Here is a 17,243-nt window from a genome sequence, read left to right on the forward strand (position 1 = left end):
TCACATCTTTCACAGTAATATCTTGTGCAACCATCTCAAACTATTAGCATGAACCTGCAGAACTGTAAGGACATACATTTGCAGGGTACAGTGGAACTCCAGTGGTCCATGGTGCAGTGTGTGGGGGCAGTTTGGCTCGTTGGTCTAGTGGTATGATTCTCGCTTAGGGTGCGAGAGGTCCCGGGTTCAAATCCCGGATGAGCCCGAGTGTTACGTCGAATAGTCTAGCTCTGGGTGGCTTGGCTGCTCAGTTCATGAGAGGTGCAAATCGGTGCTTTTGTTCTTCCATACCCTGCTTCCTTTTTGCTCTGACACCTTTCAGGGAAGTCCAACGTCAGGGACAACCCCTTTCCGCTTTGGTCTCACTATTGGTTAGCATCGTGGAGGGCCAACTTAGGTGACGAGAACTTGCGAACTCTCTACGTCATCACAGCTTTGTAATAAAACCAGTGCTAACCTGTGCATGTTTAAATGAACAAAAATAACAGTGCGTTGAGGTAAAAACAACCAGATAGGCTATTTCACTCGTTGGTCTAGGGGTATGATTCTAATGCTGGGTGAGAGATGTCTCGGGTTGAAATCCCTGATGAGCCCTTACCTTGCAGTTGACTCTTCCTTCTGTAATCGAGGAAATTTTTGCTCGTCACCTCAACCGAGCTTCATGATGATCTGGCTGCTTGGCTCTCAAGAGGTTCTCTCCAGAAAGGTTCCAAACCAGGATGAGCCCTTGCTTTATCCTCAACTTGTCCTTCTGTATCTGAGGGCTGTTGCTCTCGGACACCAACACCGCAAGCAAGCTATCCGTCATCGTTAGTCCAATGCCATCTTATGATGTCAACAGTCCAGCTCTGATTAAGGACTGTGTTGATGCTAGTCTGATGATCACAAAAGCCCCTTTTCAGGGTGTCCACGCTTTCTACCTTTGGTTTAGTGTCTTGGCGTACCAACTTCGGCTGTAAGAACCAGCAAGCTCTCCATGTCACAAAACAAGTTTCACAAGACAGTTAGTCGAATGCTGGCCGAGACCATCTTGTGACGTGAAGAATCCAGCTGTGAATAAGGAGCGCATTTATGCTTGACTGCTTATCACAGAGGCCCTTTTCAGGGAATGCAAATTCCAGAAGAAATCATTTTCAGCAATGTTCCAATAGAGGATGAAAGGAGCATCTTGCACACTAACCATGAGGACAACGTAAGTTCCGAGTTCCTACCGCGTAATATTGGCTCCCTTTGTGTTCTTGGGATTGTACCTGGAAGTGTCCATCTCTGAATAACAAAAATAACCTAATTCAGACAAAATCAGTCTAAAGAACACTGGTTGGGGATGTCCCCTATCCAACAGAATGTAGTTGATGGAATTATTGCAGTGGTAATAAATCGTGGCTCAATAAACAAGGTTTTTTTTTTTTTTGCTGGTTATGATAGGGGATAGCTTGTTGCGACTTTCTGGGGAATCAAAAACCCTGCTTCGGGATATCTCCCATCTCCCAAAACAATTAGTTATAGCCCTGTTTGAATAGAGCGAAAGCAGCAAAGCCCTACATATTTCCTGAAAAAAGCATAGGTGACTTGAAAATTCTAAGAGAGTAATATCTTGTGCAACTACCTCAAAAGTTGAGCGTGAACCCGCACAACAATAAGGCCATATATTAGCAAGGTAGAGTGATGCGTGGGCTGTCTGTGGCTCGTTGGTCTAGGGGTATGATTCTCGCTTTGGGTGCGAGAGGTCCCGGGTTCAACTCCCGGACGAGCCCAAGCCCTCCAAGCTGATCAGTCTGTATTTGGTTCTTGCTTTGTTCGTGAGTGATCCAAGAAGGTTGGAATAAGCTTGTCCTTCTGCAGCCCAGCCCAGTTTTGCTCAGTACACCTTTCAGGGAAGCCCGTGTTTAGGGAACGTCCATGTTTAGGGAACGCCCGTTTCACCACGCAACCCTAGCTGTGTAATAAAACCAGTGCTCAGCCATGTTACTTTGATCTCTAAAGACAAAAGCAAAAAATAACTGTAGCGGGCACCGATACCACTAAATTGAAATGGCTAGTGTGATGACCTAAGCTTGGAGCCATATTGGAAAGGAAAGTAGAACTTTCTAGGATGTCTAGTCTTGTCTATGTTATGACGGTTGTGCAAGTGGACATGAGCAAAAACAAAAGTACCTTGAGGTAAACCAGCCTGATAAGGGATTTGGCTTGATGGTCTAGGGGTATAATTCTAATTTTGGGTGAGAGTGGTCCCGGGTTGAAATCCCTAATGAGCCCTTTCCTTGCTGTTAACTCGTCGTTCTGTAATCAAGGAAATTTTTTGCTCGTCACCGCAACCGAGCTTCATGACACAGTGAATGTCAAGAGGTTCTCTCCAGCCAGGTTCAAATCCCATACCAGCCCTTGCTTTTGTCTGAACGTGCCCTTCTGAATCTGACGACCGTTTTGCGCAAAACACTATTCTGGGAAGCCCATTTGCAAGGACTCCCCTTTCAGGTTTAGTCTCCCTATTGGTTAGCACCTTGGAGGACCAACTTCGGTGATGAGAACTTGCAAACTCTCTTCGTCATCACAGCTTTGAAATAAAACCAGTGCTCAACGATATCATATTGATCTCTGAAAAAAACAAAAATAATTGTAGCAGGCACCTATACCACTACATTGAAATGGCTTGTGTCATGGACTAAGGTTGAGACAGCCAGATTGGCCGTTTAGCTTGTTGGGCGAGGGATTTGATTCTGACTTTGTGTGTGAGATGTCCCCGGTTGAAATCCTGAATGAGCTCTTACCTTCCTTTTAACTTGTCCCTCTGTAATCGAGGGAACTATTGCCCTTCAATTCAACCGCGATGTAGTTACTCGAACGCCAAGAGCTGTCTGCTTGGTTCTTGCTTGACTGCTTGGTTCTCACGAGTTCTAACAAGGTGCAAAACCAAGATGGGAGCTTGCTTGTTTCTCAACTTGTCCTTCTGTAACAGAGTTTCATTTTGGTCATACTAGTCACCACGAGCAAGCTTTACCGTCATCGTTCACATCTTTCACAGTAATATCTTGTGCAACCATCTCAAACTATTAGCATGAACCTGCAGAACTGTAAGGACATACATTTGCAGGGTACAGTGGAACTCCAGTGGTCCATGGTGCAGTGTTTGGGGGCAGTTTGGCTCGTTGGTCTAGTGGTATGATTCTCGCTTAGGGTGCGAGAGGTCCCGGGTTCAAATCCCGGATGAGCCCGAGTGTTACGTCGAATAGTCTAGCTCTGGGTGGCTTGGCTGCTCAGTTCATGAGAGGTGCAAATCGGTGCTTTTGTTCTTCCATACCCTGCTTCCTTTTTGCTCTGACACCTTTCAGGGAAGTCCAACGTCAGGGACAACCCCTTTCCGCTTTGGTCTCACTATTGGTTAGCATCGTGGAGGGCCAACTTAGGTGACGAGAACTTGCGAACTCTCTACGTCATCACAGCTTTGTAATAAAACCAGTGCTAACCTGTGCATGTTTAAATGAACAAAAATAACAGTGCGTTGAGGTGAAACAACCAGATAGGCTATTTCACTCGTTGGTCTAGGGGTATGATTCTAATGCTGGGTGAGAGATGTCTCGGGTTGAAATCCCTGATGAGCCCTTACCTTGCAGTTGACTCTTCCTTCTGTAATCGAGGAAATTTTTGCTCGTCACCTCAACCGAGCTTCATGATGATCTGGCTGCTTGGCTGTCAAGAGGTTCTCTCCAGAAAGGTTCCAAACCAGGATGAGCCCTTGCTTTTTCCTCAACTTGTCCGTCTGTATCTGAGGGCTGTTGCGCTCGGACACCAACACCGCAAGCAAGCTATCCGTCATCGTTAGTCCAATGCCATCTTATGATGTCAACAGTCCAGCTCTGATTAAGGACTGTGTTGATGCTAGTCTGATGATCACAAAAGCCCCTTTTCAGGGTGTCCACGCTTTCTACCTTTGGTTTAGTGTCTTGGCGTACCAACTTCGGCTGTAAGAACCAGCAAGCTCTCCATGTCACAAAACAAGTTTCACAAGACAGTTAGTCGAATGCTGGCCGAGACCATCTTGTGACGTGAAGAATCCAGCTGTGAATAAGGAGCGCATTTATGCTTGACTGCTTATCACAGAGGCCCTTTTCAGGGAATGCAAATTCCAGAAGAAATCATTTTCAGCAATGTTCCAATAGAGGATGAAAGGAGCATCTTGCACACTAACCATGAGGACAACGTAAGTTCCGAGTTCCTACCGCGTAATATTGGCTCCCTTTGTGTTCTTGGGATTGTACCTGGAAGTGTCCATCTCTGAATAACAAAAATAACCTAATTCAGACAAAATCAGTCTAAAGAACACTGGTTGGGGATGTCCCCTATCCAACAGAATGTAGTTGATGGAATTATTGCAGTGGTAATAAATCGTGGCTCAATAAACAAGGTTTTTTTTTTTTTTGCTGGTTATGATAGGGGATAGCTTGTTGCGACTTTCTGGGGAATCAAAAACCCTGCTTCGGGATATCTCCCATCTCCCAAAACAATTAGTTATAGCCCTGTTTGAATAGAGCGAAAGCAGCAAAGCCCTACATATTTCCTGAAAAAAGCATAGGTGACTTGAAAATTCTAAGAGAGTAATATCTTGTGCAACTACCTCAAAAGTTGAGCGTGAACCCGCACAACAATAAGGCCATATATTAGCAAGGTAGAGTGATGGGTGGGCTGTCTGTGGCTCGTTGGTCTAGGGGTATGATTCTCGCTTTGGGTGCGAGAGGTCCCGGGTTCAACTCCCGGACGAGCCCAAGCTCTCCAAGCTGATCAGTCTGTATTTGGTTCTTGCTTTGTTCGTGAGTGATCCAAGAAGGTTGGAATGAGCTTGTCCTTCTGCAGCCCAGCCCAGTTTTGCTCAGTACACCTTTCAGGGAAGCCCGTGTTTAGGGAACGTCCATGTTTAGGGAACGCCCGTTTCACCACGCAACCCTAGCTGTGTAATAAAACCAGTGCTCAGCCATGTTACTTTGATCTCTAAAGACAAAAGCAAAAAATAACTGTAGCGGGCACCGATACCACTAAATTGAAATGGCTAGTGTGATGACCTAAGCTTGGAGCCATATTGGAAAGGAAAGTAGAACTTTCTAGGATGTCTAGTCTTGTCTATGTTATGACGGTTGTGCAAGTGGAAATGAGCAAAAACAAAAGTACCTTGAGGTAAACCAGCCTGATAAGGGATTTGGCTTGATGGTCTAGGGGTATAATTCTAATTTTGGGTGAGAGTGGTCCCGGGTTGAAATCCCTAATGAGCCCTTTCCTTGCTGTTAACTCGTCGTTCTGTAATCAAGGAAATTTTTTGCTCGTCACCGCAACCGAGCTTCATGACACAGTGAATGTCAAGAGGTTCTCTCCAGCCAGGTTCAAATCCCATACCAGCCCTGGCTTTTGTCTGAACATGCCCTTCTGAATCTGACGACCGTTTTGCGCAAAACACTATTCTGGGAAGCCCATTTGCAAGGACTCCCCTTTCAGGTTTAGTCTCCCTATTGGTTAGCACCTTGGAGGACCAACTTCGGTGATGAGAACTTGCAAACTCTCTTCGTCATCACAGCTTTGAAATAAAACCAGTGCTCAACGATATCATATTGATCTCTGAAAAAAACAAAAATAATTGTAGCAGGCACCTATACCACTACATTGAAATGGCTTGTGTCATGGACTAAGGTTGAGACAGCCAGATTGGCCGTTTAGCTTGTTGGGCGAGGGATTTGATTCTGACTTTGTGTGTGAGATGTCCCCGGTTGAAATCCTGAATGAGCTCTTACCTTCCTTTTAACTTGTCCCTCTGTAATCGAGGGAACTATTGCCCTTCAATTCAACCGCGATGTAGTTACTCGAACGCCAAGAGCTGTCTGCTTGGTTCTTGCTTGACTGCTTGGTTCTCACGAGTTCTAACAAGGTGCAAAACCAAGATGGGAGCTTGCTTGTTTCTCAACTTGTCCTTCTGTAACAGAGTTTCATTTTGGTCATACTAGTCACCACGAGCAAGCTTTACCGTCATCGTTCACATCTTTCACAGTAATATCTTGTGCAACCATCTCAAACTATTAGCATGAACCTGCAGAACTGTAAGGACATACATTTGCAGGGTACAGTGGAACTCCAGTGGTCCATGGTGCAGTGTCTGGGGGTAGCTTGGCTCGTTGGTCTAGTGGTATGATTCTCGCTTCGGGTGCGAGAGGTCCCGGGTTCAAATCCCGGATGAGCCTGAGTGTTACGTCGAATAGTCTAGCTTTGGGTGGCTTGGCTGCTCAGTTCATGAGAGGTGCAAATCGGTGCTTTTGTTCTTCCATACCCTGCTTCCTTTTTGCTCTGACACCTTTCAGGGAAGTCCAACGTCAGGGACAACCCCTTTCCGCTTTGGTCTCACTATTGGTTAGCATCGTGGAGGGCCAAGTTAGGTGACGAGAACTTGCGAACTCTCTACGTCATCACAGCTTTGTAATAAAACCAGTGCTAACCTGTGCATGTTTAAATGAACAAAAATAACAGTGCCTTGAGGTGAAACAACCAGATAGGCTATTTCACTCGTTGGTCTAGGGGTATGATTCTAATGCTGGGTGAGAGTTGTCTCGGGTTGAAATCCCTGATGAGCCCTTACCTTGCAGTTGACTCTTCCTTCTGTAATCGAGGAAATTTTTGCTCGTCACCTCAACCGAGCTTCATGATGATCTGGCTGCTTGGCTCTCAAGAGGTTCTCTCCAGAAAGGTTCCAAACCAGGATGAGCCCTTGCTTTTTCCTCAACTTGTCCGTCTGTATCTGAGGGCTGTTGCGCTCGGACACCAACACCGCAAGCAAGCTATCCGTCATCGTTAGTCCAATGCCATCTTATGATGTCAACAGTCCAGCTCTGATTAAGGACTGTGTTGATGCTAGTCTGATGATCACAGTATCTCACAAAAGTGAGTACACCCCTCACATTTTTGTAAATATTTGATTATATCTTTTCATGTGACAACACTGAAGAAATGACACTTTGCTACAATGTAAAGAAGTGAGTGTACAGCATGGATATCAGTGTAAATTTGTTGTCCCCTCAAAATAACTCAAGACACAGCCATTAATGTCTAAACCGCTGGCAACAAAAGTGAGTACACCCCTAAGTGAAAATGTCCGAATTGGGCCCAAATTGTCAATATTTTGTGTGGCCACCATTATTTTCCAGCAGTGCCTTAACCCTCTTGGGCATGGAGTTCACCAAAGCTTCACAAGTTGCCACTGGAGTCCTCTTGCAGTCCTCCATGATGACATCACAGAGCGGGTGGATGTTAGAGACCTTCTGCTCCTCCACCTTACGTTTGAGGATGCCCCACAGATGCTCAGTAGGGTTTAGTCCATCACCTTCACCCTCAGCTTCTTTAGCAAGGCAGTGGTCATCTTGGAGGTGTGTTTGGGGTCATTATCATGCTGGAATATTGCCCTGCGGCCCAGTCTTGGAAGGGATGGGATCATGCTCTGCTTCAGTATGTCTCAGTACATGTTGGCATTCATGGTTCCCTCAATGAACTGTAGCTCCCCAGTGCCGGCAGCACTCATGCAGAACCAGACCATGACACTCCCACCACCATGCTTGACTGTAGGCAAGACATACTTGTCTTTGTACTCTTCACCTGGTTGTTGCCAGACAAGCTTGACACCATCTGAACCAAATAAGTTTATCTTGTTTCCAGTAATCCATGTCCTTAGTCTGCTTGTCTTCAGCAAACTGTTTCTGAGCTTTCTTGTGCATCATCTTTAGAGGAGCCTTCCTTCTGGGATGACAGCCATGCAGAGCAATTTGATGCAGTGTGCAGCATATGGTCTGAGCATTGACAGGCTGAACCCACACCCCTTCAACCTCTGCAGCAATGCTGGCAGTACTCATACGTCTATTCATTGAGTGAACCATGAATGCCAACATGTACTGTAACATACTGAAGCAGAGCATGATCAGTATGCAGTATTCCAGCATGATAATGACCCCAAACACACCTCCAAGATGACCACTGCTTTGCTAAAGAAGCTGAGGGTGAAGGTGATGGACTGGCCAAGCATGTCTCCAGACCTAAACCCTATTGAGCATCTGTGGGGCACATGATGATCTGGCTGCTTGGCTCTCAAGAGGTTCTCTCCAGAAAGGTTCAAAACCAATCTGAGCCCTTGCTTTTTTCTCAACTATGGAGGACGAGTACAGAGCCGTAATGGAGAGCTTTGTCAGATGGTCTGAGGATAACCATCTTCAGCTCAATATCGGCAAGATCAAAGAACTGATAGTGGACTACCCGCCGAAACAGAAAGTCCCCAAAACCTATTACAATCCAGGGGGAGAAAATAGGGTGTGGACTCATACAAGTTCCTGGGAGTGCACATCAACAGCAAGCTGGGCTGGTCAGAAAACACTGAAGCTCTCTACCAGAAGGGACAGAGCAGACTGTTCTTTCTAAGGAGGCTCAAGTCGTTTGACGTGAGCAGCAAGCTACTGCAGATGTTCTATCAGTCTGTAGTAGCCAGTGCCCTGTTCTTTGCTGTAACATGCTGGGGAGGAGGAATTAAGGCTGGGGAGGCTGACAATCTCAACAAGTTAGTGAAGAAGTCCAGCTCTGTTGTTGGTCACAAACTGGACAATCTGGAGACAGTGGTGGAGAAGAGAATAAGAATCAAAATCAGGTCCATTTTGGGAAATCCTCTTCATCCACTGTATGATGAGCTACGGCAGATGGAAGGCACCTTCAGCCACAGGCTCTTCCCCCGAGGAGCAAGACGGAACGCTTCAGATGTTCCTTTGTGCCGACAGCCATCAGGCTGTACAACACTTAGCCACCCCCTCCCTTGACCTTACTTTTGACTTTTGACTACACTACAAATACACTGCTACATTGTTTTCATATGTGTACCATACTGTACTTTTTGCACTGCTCACAAATCACATCACTGCTTCAAAGCTTTTCTTATATGTCCACACCATACAGCTGCAATATGTATATAGTATTGTACATATGCAATAAGTACATGGGCTACTTGCATAGTTGGATTGTACATTGTTGCTTGCTGTATATACTGCTCATATGTATGTGTGTGTGTATATATATATATATATATATATATATATAATGTATATAGAATTTGTGCTTATGTCTATACATACAGTGCATCCGGAAAGTATTCAAAGCGCTTCACTTTTTCCACATTTTGTTATGTTACAGCCTTATTCCAAAATGGATTAAATTCATTATTTTCCTCAAAATTCTACAAACAATACCCCATAATGACAACGTGAAAGAAGTTTGTTTGAAATCTGTGCAAATGTATTAAAAATAAAAAACAAAAAAATCACATGTACATAAGCATTCACAGCCTTTGCCATGACACTCAAAATTGAGCTCAGGTGCATCCTGTTTCCACTGATCATCCTTGAGATGTTTCTACAACTTGATTGGAGTCCACCTGTGGTAAATTCAGTTGATTGGACATGATTTGGAAAGGCACACACCTGTCTATATAAGGTCCCACAGTTAACAATGCATGTCAGAGCACAAACCAAGCCATGAAGTCCAAGGAATTGTCTGGAGACCTCCGAGACAGGATTGTATCAAGATACAGATCTGGGGAAGGGTACAGAAACATTTCTGTTCATGCGCTGTGAATACTTTCTGGATGCACTGTATTTATACACCCTGTATATACTTTTTATATATCCCTGTATTGTTCTCCTTACTATCTCTTTTAACTCTTCTTTCTTTTCTTTTTGTCTTTTTTTGGCTACTGCTGTGAGACCCTAATTTCTCCATCTGGGGATTAATAAAGTATTATATTATCTTATTATCTTACTAGCCATTTAAATTTTTCCTTTCAGAGATCAAAGTGACATTGGTGAGCATTGGTTTTATTACAAAGCTGTGATGACGTAGAGAGTTTCCAAGTTTGCACGTTCTCATCAGGTACCCCGTTACCTCTCGCACCCAAAAGCAAGAATCATACCCCATACCAACCAGCCAATCTGCCCATGCACAGCTGGAATTTCACTGTACCTTGCTAACATATGTCCTTATAGCTTGGTTTGTGATGTAGACAGCTTGGTGGTTTTTACAGCCGAAGTTAGTACACCAAGACGCTAAACCAAAGGTCGAAAATGTGGGTGCCCTGAAAAGGAGCTTTTGTGATCAACAGACTAGCATCAACACAGCCCTTAATCAGAGCTGGACTGTTGACATCACAAGATGGCATTCGACTAACGATGACAGAAAGCTTGCTTGTGGTGACTGGTGTCCGAGCAAAATGGCCCTCAAATACAGAAGAACAAGTTGAGAAGAAAGCAAGGGTTCATCTGGGTTTTGATCTTTGCTGGAGAGAACCTCTCGAGAACCCAGCAGCCAAATAATTGCAATCGAGTAACTATGTCATGAATCTCAGTTGAGGTGATGAGAAAAAATTTCCTCGATTACAGAAGGAGAAGTTAACAGCAAGGTAAGGGCTCATCAGGGATTTCAACCAGGGACTGTTCTCACCCAAAAGTAGAAGCATAGTTTCAAGCTTAGTCTATCACACTAGCCATTTCTATGTAGTGATATAATTCATTGCCTTCTTAACTGTATACAAATTCACAATGAACTAAACAAATAATAATAATTTATTATTATAGCCCTATACATACCTCATAATCAGCAAGTGCTATTAGCTCTTTGCATGTGAATTTGAGAAGGTGGATAATTTGTACATAGTGTATCTGTATTTTTGTAATTTGTATCTTGTACAACAAACAAGTTCATCACAAGCTGAAGAATAAATAAATACATCAGGTCAGTTATCTCTCTGCTATCAAAGATTCTCAGCCCAGCTGTCAAATAAAAATCCTTGTTTAATCCTGTTGCATTTTTTTGTCTCTGTATACATTACTTGACTTCTGAATGAAAGTTACCATGTCTTTTTCTTGTGGAAAATCTTTTTGATGCTGTTTTTCAGGATAAACACACACACACACACACACACACACACACACACACACACACACACACACACACACACACACACACACACACACACACACACACACACACGATTCAGAAGGGTGGGAATGTTTTCACTTTGTTGTTGTGGTTTCCCAAAGGGTGTGTTTGGTTTTTAATAAAATTAATCAGTTAAGTTTTAAATGGAAATACTTTGAAATGGAGGACAACATATTCCCTCATGTTGTAATAAAGTAACAACATAAGTTGTTTCCATGGTAGGTGTATTTTAATGTTGTGGCTAGACAGCCTAATTGCATTACTAATATGGAATGGGATGTAATTGCCTTTGTATTTCATAAACATTGACAACATTGGCCTTATGAATTATGCCTAACAAGCCATAGCACTGCACTTGAAGGATTTTAAGAAGTAGCAATACCTAACCAATCCACAACCAGGAGTAAGTTTCCCAAAATCCCATGTTATGATCATTAGATAAAATGTGATATCCCTGCTAACATCATGTAATTATGGCATTGTTATTCTGAAACAGGTTTGGGCCCCTTAGTGCTACAGTTCTAATGCTACAGTCTTAATGCCACAGTATACAAAAACATCCTATACAATTGTGTGTTTCCAACTTTGTGCCAACATTTTAGGGAAATCTACATATATGGTGTAGTGGCCAGGTGTCTGCATACTTTTGGTTATATAGTGTATTTCAGTATATGTTCATACTTCACTGGAGCTAATAAAACAAACAACTAAGTAATCTCATTTCACAAAAAAAAAAAAAAACATCTAGGCCATTGAGGCTGTAGGTAATTTGCTTGCTTCTGTCCATTTTAAACCTGATAAGAATGAACCATTGTGCACATTGCTCATAATGCTGTACTCATTACTATATCAGAAATTAAGTCTTATTCCTGGTTTGCAGGTTTACATTGTGACATTTACAGTTTTTTAATTGGTTTAATGCAATTTTCACAAGCAAGTGTTAAATTTTCAAAACTCTTAATACTAATCTCACAACAGATCATTAAAAATCACTTTTTTTTCAAACATTTCAGCACATTTTCAATTATGTTAGTACACAACACAAAATCACAAAGTATTCCTTTCACTACAAATAGTAAGTGTTTTCTCTATATAAACATTTTATTCACAGTAACTGTCTTTCATAATTCTATTACTATCAAACTGTTCATTTACATCTTTCTCGCTCAGTTTAACACATTTGTCTGTCATTTAATCCAACTGAGCTTAATGGTTCATCAGTTAATCATTCGGTATGTCTATAGATTTTCAAGTGGTTTGTAAGGTATAACTACAAATTGCTGTAAAAGCTTTCAATCAGGATAGACCAATCATAATAAATCCCAATTACAGTTTTTTATTTGCTTTGGTATTATTTTCACAAGTAAGTGGTAATTTAAAAACAAAACAAAACAAAACAAAACGAAAAAACCCTTAGTACAAAATTCCGAATTGATTATACTTGTTACACAGCTAGTCATTCTTTCAAAACCTGCTCTCATGCTTTCATTACAGTTATGCATATTTTCTTTCCACAAAATTGTTTCAAAACACATGTAATGAGAACATTTATTGTAATCACCAAATCACAACAGTATGATCTTCTTTCAATTTAGTACTTTTAACAATCAGTTAATTCAACAGAAAACAATGCAAGATACACATTTCAAATCAACCTTGGCTCTGAATGAAGGTTACTATACTATACAGTGTACACAGGCATCACAATAGATGTTACACTTATAACCAAAACTGACAAAGGCTATAATAAAATTTATATTATTTTATTTATTCAACAAGTAAAATATGATCAAAGAACACATCAAAAGTCACTTATACAGGAAAAAATATTTTATTTTACAGTATCTTTTCAACAATACTTTGGTTGCATTGTGAAACAAAAAAATGTAAACAATTTACTGTAAATGGAGATATTCTCAAATTAATTAAAATCAAGCCTGTCTTCATTTGAACAAAAAAACTGTAAATGTCCTACAACAGTAGATCTGAACACCAGTCATGCAGAGACCCTGCCAAACATGAAGGAATTAATAACCAACTGGCCATTTGAGTCAGTTGCGTTGGGAGTACAGAAATTCATACTGTTTCTGGGAGGGGGTTCCCCAGAACTGGAGTTTAGCACTTCTTTCCTAAAGTCAATGTATGGGTCTAGAATTAGGTTCACTTTGTCCATGACAAAGAAGTATTACAGATTTTTATGGACACGTTAACATCTTAAAGGTTTTGAACTGTCTCTGTAGTACAGAGCAGGTAAATAACCAATTTTTGTGAAATGTCTTCAAGCACAGTCAAGTACAAAATCTTCTGTAGCAGACAGGCACTCAAAGCAGTGTTAGATGTATTACACTTGTTGGTGTGCAGTGTTTTCTGGGGGACTACCTGCACCATGGACTTTTTATGCTTTAGCATTTGTACATTTGCATACAACTGTAATTTAATTATCACTCAGCTACTTACTGTAATTATCCAGATGTGAACACATCAGGTTTGGAATAACATGAAGGTCATCCTTTCCATGAATCCGATGTGTCTTCTGTATCATAATCAGGGTCTGGTCATGGTCAAACAGTTGCTCCTTATGATATTGGTGATTCAAACGTAAGTGTTTTTTCAGATGTGAGTATTGGCACACAATCATACATATTCTCTGTACAGCGGTACCTTAGGAGAGAAATCAGTCTCAGCCAACATGGCAAATATTGGTTCCACATTTTAGGTGAGACCTTTCATAACTCTTCGTATTTGTTTTGGTTTTGTGCTTATGCTATAATGTCCTGCTGCACAGTGATATCCTGGCTGTGGATCACTGTCCTCATCTATAGCTGCTAGCTACAAACTACTATGATGGTCAGAAGGATGCTGGACACACAGGGGCCTGTTATACAAAAGCCAAAGACTGAGGGTTTAGGACTGTTCTGATGCTAACATGTTGTGCATGGAGGCATGGGAAGCAGAAAACCTTGAACTGATACACAGTTTATGGGGCTCCTGAGTGGCGCAAAAGAAAAGCATTTGCCCTATCACCCAGAAGGAGTAGGAGGAGGGCAAGGAGTCCAAGACAGCAAAATAGGCCATGCTCTCTAAGTGGGAGGGGTGGCCTACTCTCTCTCCCCTGTCAGTAGTCCCCTGTCATAGTGACACTGGCCAATCTTGGGCTTCTGTGAGCTTATGCATGGGGAAGAGGGTGAGTAATGCTTTCACCCGCCCTGCTATGTTCGTATGGTAGGGGGCAGCTTGCTGGTGAATGGGAACTGGCCGTTAACAAAATTAGGATGAAAATGGGAAAAAGATACACAATTTACATTGAGTTGGTTGTCTGTAGGTCCAGAAAGTATGATTTCACACTCAAATGTGCTGTGTATCCTCCATTGACAGGTTGTTTTCCCAGAAGAAGTGAACTGAGAATAGACAGTGGAGACAACAGCTCTGCTGCTTAGCTCTCAGGCCAATTATATCGGCTGATAGAATATCAGCCAGCTCACAACCACAGTATACACACAAGCACACAAGACATTGTAATGAGTGAGAGCCAGTGGCATTCAGTCCAACACTATAATTACAAATGAGGAAAAACACCATTTTATGCAGTACCTCCACATCATAGCATTAGATCCCTAATAATATGTGACTCCTTGGTACCACAGGGTAGTTGCGAGATGAACTGCTCTAGTGTTATGTGCTCCAGCACTCACTCCAGGTCCATCGGATCCAGCCGCAGCCATCTTTTGATGGTTAAAAACCAACAAGAAAGCTGGCAGGTGAGCTGCTTATGCACTTGGTCCAGACATGGAAGGGGGAGACTCAGGGTTCAGGAGATGTTGAATGGCGGCTTGATCCACAGCCTGGTTATTCACGACTTGAGGCAGGAGTGCTTGTTGATTTTCCTGTATGCTGAGGAGAGTCTGGTGTTGCTGCTGCTGCAGGGTTGCTGACAACTGTAGGATCTGCACTAGAGGATTTTGATCCATGGCAGACAAACCACAGATGCATTTGGCCATGAAGATGGGTTTCCTTTTGAGTCAAGGTTTCTTCCTCATGTAATTTCTAGGAGTTTTTCCTTGCCACTTCCTTTCCTTGTTTACCACATGCCCTTCCTCTAGCTGGGAAAAAAACTATTTGCTGTATGTTTTACCAGAAAATACACACAATATATATATATATACAAAACTCACTTCAACCAAGACCCCAGGGAAAATTACTCCGGCCTGATGTTGAAACATAGCCCGATGATAAAACTACTTTTGGTCACAATCCTAAATGTCTGTATTGATGCAAACAATATATTGCCTATTCAGAGTATGCAGAACCAGGTGCTTCAAATGGTTAAAACTTTTTCATGGTCTTACAGGAGATCAATGATGATTCTCTGCTTTACATGCTACTAAAGAGTCTCATGTCCTCCTTCTTGGATGTGGATGAGTTGATAGGTTACAAAATTAGGGTTTTCATTTGACTATGAATAAATATTATGTGTTCCCCCCATATATCTATGTAGAGGTTTATAGCCATCACAGGCAGTCCTGTCTACGCCTTGTCCCTTGGCAGACACTGGTTCAGACATTCCAGTGCATTTAATCTGAACATGAGAAATTTGATTCATCAGTTGTTCCACCTGTCTAGTGAAATAGAGCTGGAAGGTCACAAGAGAAATATGTCCAAGAATGTGAAAACCCTCATAGAACAGATTTTATGCAACCTTCATGCAGATGTTTACAAAGCTACACACATGCGTCCTTATTTTCCCCCAAAAATATTCCTGCCTAAGACTTATCTTAATATTTCAGTGGATAACCACACTTAAATGGTATGCACCTGTAGGCTTCCACCAAGATTGTTACACTAATTAGCATGTTTGCAATTGTTAATATGTGTGAATAGTTGGTATATACAGGTGTAGCTCAAAAAATTTGAAAATCGTGGAAAAAATTTTTTTTCTGTAATTTAACTGAAAAAGTGGAACTTTCATATATTCTAGATTTATTACACATAAAGTGAAATATTTCAAGCCTTTTTTTGTTTTAATCTAGATCATTACGGCTTACAGCTCATGGGAATCAAAAACCCAGTACCTCAAAATATTAGACTAAAGAATTTATAATACAGAAATGTTGACCTTCTGAAAAGTATGTTAATTTATGCACTCAATACTTCGGGGCTCCTTTTGCATGAATTACAGCATCAATGCGGCGTGACATGGAGGCAATCAGCCTGTGGCACCGCTGAAGTGTTATGGAAGCCCAGGTTGCCCAGGTTACTCCTGGGCTTCCATAACTGCTCTCTACCTTCAGCTCGTCTGTATTGTTGGGTCTGGTGTCTCTTAAAGATTCTCTATGGGGTTCAGGTCAGGTGAGTTGGCTGGCACAAGCACAGTAATACCATGGTCAGCAAACCAGTTACTAGTAGTTTTGTGGGCAGGTGCAGAGTCCTGCTGGAAAAGGAAATCAGCATCTCCATAAAGCTTGTCAGCAGATGGAAGCATAAAGTGCTCTAAAATCTCCTGGTAGATGCAGCATTGACTCTCAACTTGAGAAAACACAGTTTACCAACACCAGCAGACGACATGGCAACCCAAATCATCACTGACTGTGGAAACTTCAGACAGGACCTCAAGCAACTTGGATTCTGTGCCTCTCCACTCTTCCTCCAGACTCTGGGACCTTGATTTCCTGAAATGCAAAATTTACTTTCATCTGAAAATTGTTTGTGGTTGTGTGTACAGAACCAGACTGAGAGATTAAAGGCTCTTTAAAACTTTGTAGGTGTTTTGAGTTAATTAGCTGGTTAGAACTCTTCTCTGGTCAACATTTCTGTATTATTAATTCTTTATTCTAATATTCTGAGATACTGGATTTTTGATTTCCATGAGCTGTAAGCCGTAATCATCAAGATTAAAACAAAAAAAGGCTTGAAATATTTCACATTATGTGTAATGAATCTACAATATATGGAAGTTCCACTTTTTGAATTAAATCATGGATATTCTCTTTTTTTTTTTTACATGCTCCTGTATACTGTATATTGCCACCATGCCCCCACCTCAAGAACATTCTGTAATTAAATGTATTAATTTAGTCATAGATTAAATAAATATTATTCAATACAGGTATTAGTTAGTACTATACAGTACTATGGGGCCAAAAGTGTGTTTACACCTGACCATCACACCCAAATTTGGGCCTTCCCCAAACTGTTGTCACAAAGTTAGAAGCACACAATTGTGTAGGATGTCTTTGTGTGTTGTAGTATTACAA

General features: G+C 41.9%; 5 non-coding genes across 5 annotated transcripts; all 5 read left to right on the top strand.

Moving 5' to 3' along the window:
* The first annotated feature begins 133 nt into the window (after positions 1-133).
* On the top strand, positions 134-205 carry trnap-agg (transfer RNA proline (anticodon AGG)). The gene has a single exon. It is a non-coding gene; the product is annotated as a tRNA-Pro (tRNA).
* A 1,477-nt stretch (positions 206-1,682) lies between these two features.
* On the top strand, positions 1,683-1,754 carry trnap-ugg (transfer RNA proline (anticodon UGG)). The gene has a single exon. It is a non-coding gene; the product is annotated as a tRNA-Pro (tRNA).
* Positions 1,755-3,140: 1,386 nt separating this feature from the next.
* Positions 3,141-3,212, top strand: trnap-agg (transfer RNA proline (anticodon AGG)). Its single transcript has one exon. It is a non-coding gene; the product is annotated as a tRNA-Pro (tRNA).
* A 1,476-nt stretch (positions 3,213-4,688) lies between these two features.
* trnap-ugg (transfer RNA proline (anticodon UGG)) lies at positions 4,689-4,760 on the top strand. Its single transcript has one exon. It is a non-coding gene; the product is annotated as a tRNA-Pro (tRNA).
* A 1,386-nt stretch (positions 4,761-6,146) lies between these two features.
* On the top strand, positions 6,147-6,218 carry trnap-cgg (transfer RNA proline (anticodon CGG)). Its single transcript has one exon. It is a non-coding gene; the product is annotated as a tRNA-Pro (tRNA).
* Positions 6,219-17,243: the final 11,025 nt, after the last annotated feature.

This window comes from Ictalurus furcatus, chromosome 13 (genome assembly GCF_023375685.1).
Source record: "Ictalurus furcatus strain D&B chromosome 13, Billie_1.0, whole genome shotgun sequence".
Classification (NCBI taxonomy): Eukaryota; Metazoa; Chordata; class Actinopteri; order Siluriformes; family Ictaluridae; genus Ictalurus; species Ictalurus furcatus.